Source organism: Equus asinus, chromosome 5 (assembly GCF_041296235.1).
Source record: "Equus asinus isolate D_3611 breed Donkey chromosome 5, EquAss-T2T_v2, whole genome shotgun sequence".
In the NCBI taxonomy this organism is placed as follows: domain Eukaryota; kingdom Metazoa; phylum Chordata; class Mammalia; order Perissodactyla; family Equidae; genus Equus; species Equus asinus.
This window is the reverse complement of record NC_091794.1, coordinates 28,430,746-28,438,158: the sequence shown is the minus strand read 5'-3', so window position 1 is coordinate 28,438,158 and position 7,413 is coordinate 28,430,746. Positions and strand designations below refer to the sequence as shown.

The 7,413-nt window shown below is 49.8% G+C and overlaps 1 long non-coding RNA gene across 2 annotated transcripts; it reads right to left on the bottom strand.

Annotated features, from left to right (window-relative positions):
* Positions 1-528: 528 nt before the first annotated feature.
* LOC123285566 (uncharacterized) lies at positions 529-5,292 on the bottom strand. 2 transcript variants are annotated; one of them, XR_006527315.2, is made up of 3 exons: positions 3,959-5,292; positions 3,394-3,543; positions 529-792 (listed from the first exon to the last, which is right to left on the bottom strand). It is a non-coding gene; the product is annotated as an uncharacterized lncRNA (long non-coding RNA). The 2 variants fall into 2 exon arrangements; XR_011503732.1 differs by having other exon boundaries at positions 4,603-5,291.
* Positions 5,293-7,413: the final 2,121 nt, after the last annotated feature.

Genomic DNA, 7,413 nt, shown 5'->3' with positions numbered 1-7,413 from the left:
TGGTTGAAGTTTTGCATGCTCCACTTTGGTGGCCCAGGTTCATGGCTTTGGATCCTGGGTGGACCTACTCCACTCATCAGCCATGCTGTGGCAGTGTCCCACATACAAAATAGAGGAAGGGTGGCACAGATGTTAGCTCAGGGCCAATCTTTCTCACCAAAGGAAACAAACAAACAAACAAAACTTTAGGAAAACACTAAAAGACCAGAAATAGAATGCATAACTGACAAATCAATCAAGGCAAAAGAGGGAAGGAAACCCAATCAATCCCACAGAAATCGGGAAAAAGGAAGTGGGTAAGGCAAAGAAATGATACATGGAAAATGAGAAATGAGATTATAGATATAAATCCAAATAATCACTGTAATCATATAAATTATAAATGGATTAGTCTTGCCTATTAAAAGATAGACACTCACACTACACTTTAAATATCCAGATATATGCAATTTATAAGAAGCACACCAACATAATGATACAGTTGGAAAATAATTAGAAAAAGATACACCAGGTTATCAGTTAGAAAAATTTGGTTAAATTTATTGAAAAATCAACTCAAATTGGTTAACAATAAAGTCGATTTATTAGCTCAGATAAACAGAAATTTCAGAGGCAGGATCAGAGTGGGTTGATTCAGTGACAACATCAGCAATGATCCCGTATTGTCCCATCTCTGCTCTCTCTTTCATAATATCAGCTTCACACTAAGGCTGGTTTCCCTCTGGGAGCAAAATGGCTGCAGGATTTCTAGGCTCCGTCTCACATATCCCACCAAGAAAAGCCAAGGCAATTCTAAAGAAGAACAACAAGAGGGTAGGGGTGATGGCTTAACCAACAGGCCGTAAAGACTTACCATAATGCTGTAATAATGAAAATAGGGTGGCATTTGTACAGCAACGAACAATCGACCAAATTAACTGACCAGAGAGCCTAGAAACTACATCGATATGGTGTTGAGACAATGGCTTTCCTTGTAAAAGAATGAAATTAGGGTTCTATCTCATAATATGCACAAAAATAAATTCCAGATAAAGATTTAAACATTAAAAATATAACTTTTAAGCTATTAGAAAAAAATGAGAACGTGTTTATGACAGCAGCTAGAACATTTACAAGACATAAAAGAACAAATCATTTCAAAATTAATAGATTTGACTATATAAAATCAAAATATTTTGACAAAAAGTGACAGATTAGAAGTTGTTTGCAACATATAACAGCAAAAAAAAGTAGTTTCCAGAGTATAAAAAGACCTTCTACAACTCACTAAGAAAAGGACAGTCAGCCCAACAGAAAGCAGAGTAAGAGATGAGGGGCTCTCACAGACGAGGGAGCAGTCGATGAACACGTGCAAGGATGTCAACCTCCCAGGCCCTCATGGAAAACAAGTTAAAACATGATGCCATTTCACATACTGTGTTTTGGAAAAAATTCAAGAGTCTAATACTAATCTTTGTGAGAATACGAGGGAATGGGAACATATGAGCTGCTGGTAGGGGACAAATTAGCCCAGCCATTCGGGCGACAGCTGTGCAGTTTCTACTTAAGTTGAAAAACGTACTTATTAAATGACCCAGCAAATTCCCAAAGTATTGACCGTAGAGAAACTCTTCTACGTGGGCAAGGAGACCCCTTAGAATTGTGGTAATAATTAAAAAAATTAAACACCTTAAACTTCCATCAAAAAAATAGGGAATAAAGTAAAAATGGTACGTATTAATTAGCAGCAGTGTAAATGAAAGAACTAAATCTGTGTGTCTCAACGTGAACAGATCCCCCAACCCTACACGGAGGGACAAAAACAAAATGGCAGAAAGATGTGCAAAGTGAGATATCATTTATTTATATCAGTATTTACGTTTTTAAATACAGAAGACAATACTTTACATTGCTTATGGGCACATATATATGTTGTACACATTTTTTAGGTGGACGAGAAGGAATAAATCAAATTTGTGACAATAATTCCCTCCAGACGAGGAAGGAGGGAAACAGGACTGGGTAATGATACCTGTGAGATTTGATCCCATCAGGGACTTTTCTCTTTCAAGCTCCCTGGGGGAGAAGCCTGAGGCTGGGGCTTCAGATTTCACACTGCTTGGCTTCTCCTTCTCCCACCTGCTTCTCCCACTCAAACCAATTTCTCCAGGAAGAACTTCCTAATAAACCACATTCAGGTGAATCCTCACCGCAGGTCTGCCCCTGGAGAGCTTGTCCTAGGACAGTGACCCAAGGCACCGTCTCCCCTCCCCCCAACCCTCCAGCTTGTCCCTCTTTGGTAGACTCAAAAATGGTCCCCAAAGATATCAACGTCCCGATCCCTGGAAACTGTGAGTGTTACCTTATTGACAAAAAAAGAGTCTTTGCAGACGTGACTAAATTAAGGACCATGAGATGGAGAAACCATCCGGGATTATCTGGATGGGCCCAAATGCATCACAGCTATCCTTCTAAGAGGGAGGCAGAGGGAGATTTGACCACATACACGCACAGGAGAAGGTCCGGTGAAGACAGATCACGGGGAGAGATTTGAAGACGCCAGCCTTGAAGACTGGAGTGACGGAGCCACAAGCCAAGGAATGCTGGCAGCCACCAGAACCTGGAAGAGGCAGGGAACAGATTTCCCCCTAGAGCCTCCAGTCGGGGGCACAGCCCTGCTGACACCTTAATTCTGGACGTCTGGCCTCCAGAACTGTGACAGGATAAGTTTCTGTTGTTTTAAGGCCCCCAGTTTATGGTAATTTGTTAAAGCAGCCACAAGTAATGAATACATTCTCCTATTAATAAAAGCCATGCTTCCATCAGGCTTACCATGTTCCAGGCCTGCGCTAAACTTTTTACCCTCATTGTCTAATTTAACCCTCACAATAACTCTCTGGGTAATTTACAGATGAGAAATATAGGCTTGAAGAGGTGAAATGACTCGCCCAGGGTCACAGAGTCAGGATTTAGACACGGGCAGGCTGACTTCTGAGCCACCCTTCTCTACAAGTACTGTGACCCGTCTTTCAAGTTGAGCTGGCCCAGCAGAGACGGCTACTAAGCAGGGAAGAGAGGGGGGTTTCTCCACCCCCTGCTGTGTGTCTGGGCCCCACGAAAAATGTCAGAAACCTGGATTCAGACACCTCTCCACCCACCAGCCTCCCAGCCCCTAATTCCAAGGGAAGGCAGCCCAGGTGTCTGGCTGGGAGGCAAACTCCTGCCAGCACTGAGCAGGGCCGATGACGGGCAGCTGAGCAGATGGAGGGAGACAGGTGCTCAGGGCCTGTTCAGGAAAATGTCACTCCCCCTCCCAGCTTCTGTGTCTAAAAGTCACCAGGCACTGGACTCTTCCCACAAGAGTGGCTCATTACAAAAAAGAAAAGAAAAGAAATAGCTCAAACCATTCCTCACCTGAGAGCTGCATTCAACAAAGGAAAGCTAAATTCTGAAGGAAGCAGGTGCTTCTTGGCTGGCAGGATGCCAATGGGTCCAGGCCCGCCGTCAGTCCTTGGACTCAATTAGCCTCCCTTTGAGGCACTGGGCTCTTTGTGGATCTCTTCTCTGGTTGGGAAAGAGGGCCCTATGTTTTGCTCCCCTCCGTCCACCTGCCAGGGCCCCTCACAGAGAAATGTCACATCTGCCACCACTCGCACTGCTGCCTCGGCTCACAGACCCATGGCTCAGCCGTGGCCCAGGCCATGCTGCCACCGCAGGCCCTCCTAACACTCACCCCACCCTGGCCATGGTCTCCAGACACACCCCACATATTCTCTGGGCGCGACACCACCAGAGAAAGATCAGGCATAGCCCCTATCCGTAAAGAACTCAAGATGAGCGATTTTCCCAGCACGGGGTCTGTGCCCCTGCCGTCCCGCCCTGAAGCACCTGGAGGCTGGGAAGCTCAGGGCTCACTTGAGAAGTCAGCTCAAATGCTCGGCTGATCTGGAATTCCCTGGGAGCCGAGGACGGTGCTCACCTGCTTCCTCGCCTTCGCGCCACCTCTGCTCCCCCTCTCCACAGAGTGCGCCATGCTGCATCCTGCGGCTGCCCCTTGAACTCTGCCCAGCAAGTCCCAGTTGGCCTGGATCTTTACGTTCCTCTGCACTAAACTGGTCTCCATCTTACTAATACTGACCGCCTTTCAAAGCCGAACTATGAAGCTAAATTTTCACCCCTCTAAGGAGGAGGAGATGGGGGAGAGAGATGGACATGGGACGGAGAGGACCAAGAGTCTCTTCTTGTCTCTTGGGGAAGACATTAAGGGACCAAAGCGGGCATTCTGGGGAAACGGAGGCTCAGAATAGTCCACTACCCCTCCCAAAGCCACACAGCTTATCAGTGGTGGCGCTGGGACCCTCCTGTGGAATTTCTCAGAAAGTGGGTCAGGATGACAAGGGAATTGGGGTACCTCAACCAGGCTGGGCAGAGCCTTGTTCACAGTCGGTGTTCAACACCCGCTCCCTGGCCCCACGCAGTGCCCCAGGGAGAGCCTGGAATCATACCCGCTGGGAAGACAGACAGGGACTCTGAAGGCTGGGCAGGGAGCGCTGCGGATTGGCCCAGGACACGCCTGTCCTGTGCTCCTGCTATGCAGCTCATCTCAGCATAACACAGACTTACTAGGGCCTGCTCTGCCCGGGAAGGATGCCAGTCCCTGAGAAGGTCACAGAGAGATCACGGCTGTCCCTGACCTCCAGGAGTCCACAGCACCAAGCAGAACACCTGAAACAGGACGCCTGGGTCCGTCAGGAAGTCGCTGGCCCTGAGGGGCTGGAGCTGGGATCCCGCGGGCTCATTTCCGCTCTGCAGTGGCCTCTGTGGGAGGCTCTGCCGACAGGGCGCTGGAAGGAGACCGCCGGTGGAGGAGGGAGCCGGCTCGCTCTTTCCTGTTTGTTCCCCGGCGGCTTCCTGTGGGCTTCCTGTTTCTGTGAGCACCATCCCAACAACTGTTCCTCACCCTGGCCGCGGGCAGCGCCCTGCTGAAGCAGCAGCTGAATCCAGTTCGCAGCTTTTCCAGCTCTCGCAGGATCTCTCTCCCCAGCCCGCCCCCCAGGAGACACTGTCAACAGCCGGCTGGCACCCCTGCTCAGAAGTCTGGGTCCCGGCGCCCGGGCTCTCCCTCTTCACAAGTCTGAGGTTCAGCTGCTCAGGGCTTCCCTTGTGTTTCTACCTTTCCCTTTGCTCCCTCAGCCTGAGGAATGGTGGCTGCGTCCTGCAGTTGCTACGTCTGCTCCTGAGGCCTGAGAGGTCTCCTGTGACCCTTCAGTTACCCAGTTAGCAACTTTAGACCTAACAGTTCTTTCTATTAAATTCCCTCTGTTCTTGTTACTGGACACTGATGCAACATCTTCAGTGATCCCTATTGATCTCTGTCACAGGATCCCTCTGCCCCGTCTCTGAGAACAATAGCCTCCTCATTTACAAAATTGCCCCTCCACAGCACCCATTCCATAGGATAATGTTTGACTGCAACGGCAGTGCCCTGCTGCCCTAACCTGGCCTGGATGTGGGGTTGGTCCCAGAGGTGGACGTGTGGCTTGAGCCAGCCAATTGAGCCTTCCCCTGGGACTTTATCCACTGAGGTCTCTTTTTTCCAGGGTCGCTACCAGGGTAGATTAAAGTGGGTTGTCTGCAGCTGTGCCTCTCCCTCCCCCCACCCCACCCCCACGTAATCCTACCTGTCGCAGAAAAGAATGACGACCACTCACAAAGAGAGAAAAAAAGATTGTGTTGGAAAGAGAGAGAGAACTGACAAGATTGTTGAGCCCTGAATCCAGCCACGTCCGATGTCCACTCCACCCGTCTTTCCCAATTTCCTGAGCCAAAAATTCCCCTTCGTTTTCAAGCAAGTGTGAATTGGGTTTCTGTCACATTCAACCAAAAGAGTCCTGACTAATACGGCTGAGGCAAAGCTCCTCAGATTGGAGCCGTCTGGAATCCAGGTGAGTCAGGAGCTTGTCTAGTCAAATTCCTCACCGGGTACAGCAAATGTCTCCACCACATGGCAGCCCTGCAGACCCTGGAAGACAATGCACATGTCCTTCTGGACAGAAGCAAAGATGCTCTGGAGAACAAAACCAACCACAGCACAGAAGGAGCCGCCCGAGATCCTGTCTACGAACGTGCTTAGCAAAGAGCCCAGAGGCCCAGTCAGCTGTGGCTGAGCCAGGATCAGGTCGAAGAAGCAAATTCTAAGAGAAAACCAAGAAATAAAGAAGTCAAGAGTATGGTCCAACTCCCATCCCGGGGTCCTGAGCATAATCCCGCCAGGTACAGTTTCTTGCCCTCCCATTGGTGTGAGAAAATGTGTAGGTAATTATAAGATCATCTTCTTTCCCTAGTCAGGCTCCTTTCGGAAATGTTGGGCTTCAAAACTTGCTGAAATCAAAATAATTCTCATCCGAAATACCTTTCCCCTTCCTGCAGGAATCGGGTCACGGGGACCTTGGAGATCATTTAGTCCAGCCCCCGACTCCCACCCCTAATAAGGACACGAAGGCCGCTCACTGAATCTCACAGCCGGTGAGTCTCTAGGTCAGCAGCAGAGCCCAGGCCTCCTCTCAGATTGTCAGGGGTCTGAACTGAAACTTCACAGAAGGCAGAGGCCTTGCAGCCACCACCCCCTCCAGTGTTAGTCTGACCAGGTTTCCTGCAAGGCCTTTATGGGAGGAACAGGACGGCTGAAGGCCCCGAGGTCATCATCCTGCAGGGCCATCCTCTCCAGCTGCAATCTGTTGTATGGGATTTCCCAAGAATCGGAGCTTCTCCCAGCTATGTTTGCAAAATTCTTCCCTGCACCAGAAACTTGAATAAAAACAGAGTTCGATGGCACCAATTTGCCAACCTCAGCCCAAACCTAGCAGGTGTTCATGAGGATGAAAAAAAGCCCTGGGCCAGCCGCCAAAGCTGGGCACTAGGTCTGGCCCACAACTCACTGGACAATTTGGGTGAGTCATTTAGCGTCACTGGGCTTTTGCTTCCCCATTTGACACGGGGGAAACGGCATTATAATTCCTGCCCTTCCTACTTCCTGGAGCTGTCATCTCCAGCTCCCTCATCCTAGGGCACTGCCTGACCCTGCCAGCCCCTCAGTCCATGACTCCCCAGGCAACTATGGGATGGCACCCATCACCGCGTACAGGGTTTCCAGGAGTGCAGAGGAGGGGCACGCTGGGCCTGGGATTCACTCCAGAGAGACCCATGAGTGGAATCACACACCCTCACTCCTGTCTTCTGAATCACAGAAACTGTGGCTCTCAGGTTTGCCAAGCCAGCCCGGCGTCCGCAATCACCTGCTGACTCCACCTAAGAGCCGTGAGACCGGGGTGCATCTCCAGGGCCCTGAGAAGCAGAGGCTTTCATTCCTGCTCCTCTGGGGAGTCCCTTCGCGGCTTGACTCACCTTTGCCTGTGTCTCGGTTTCAGGCCTGAG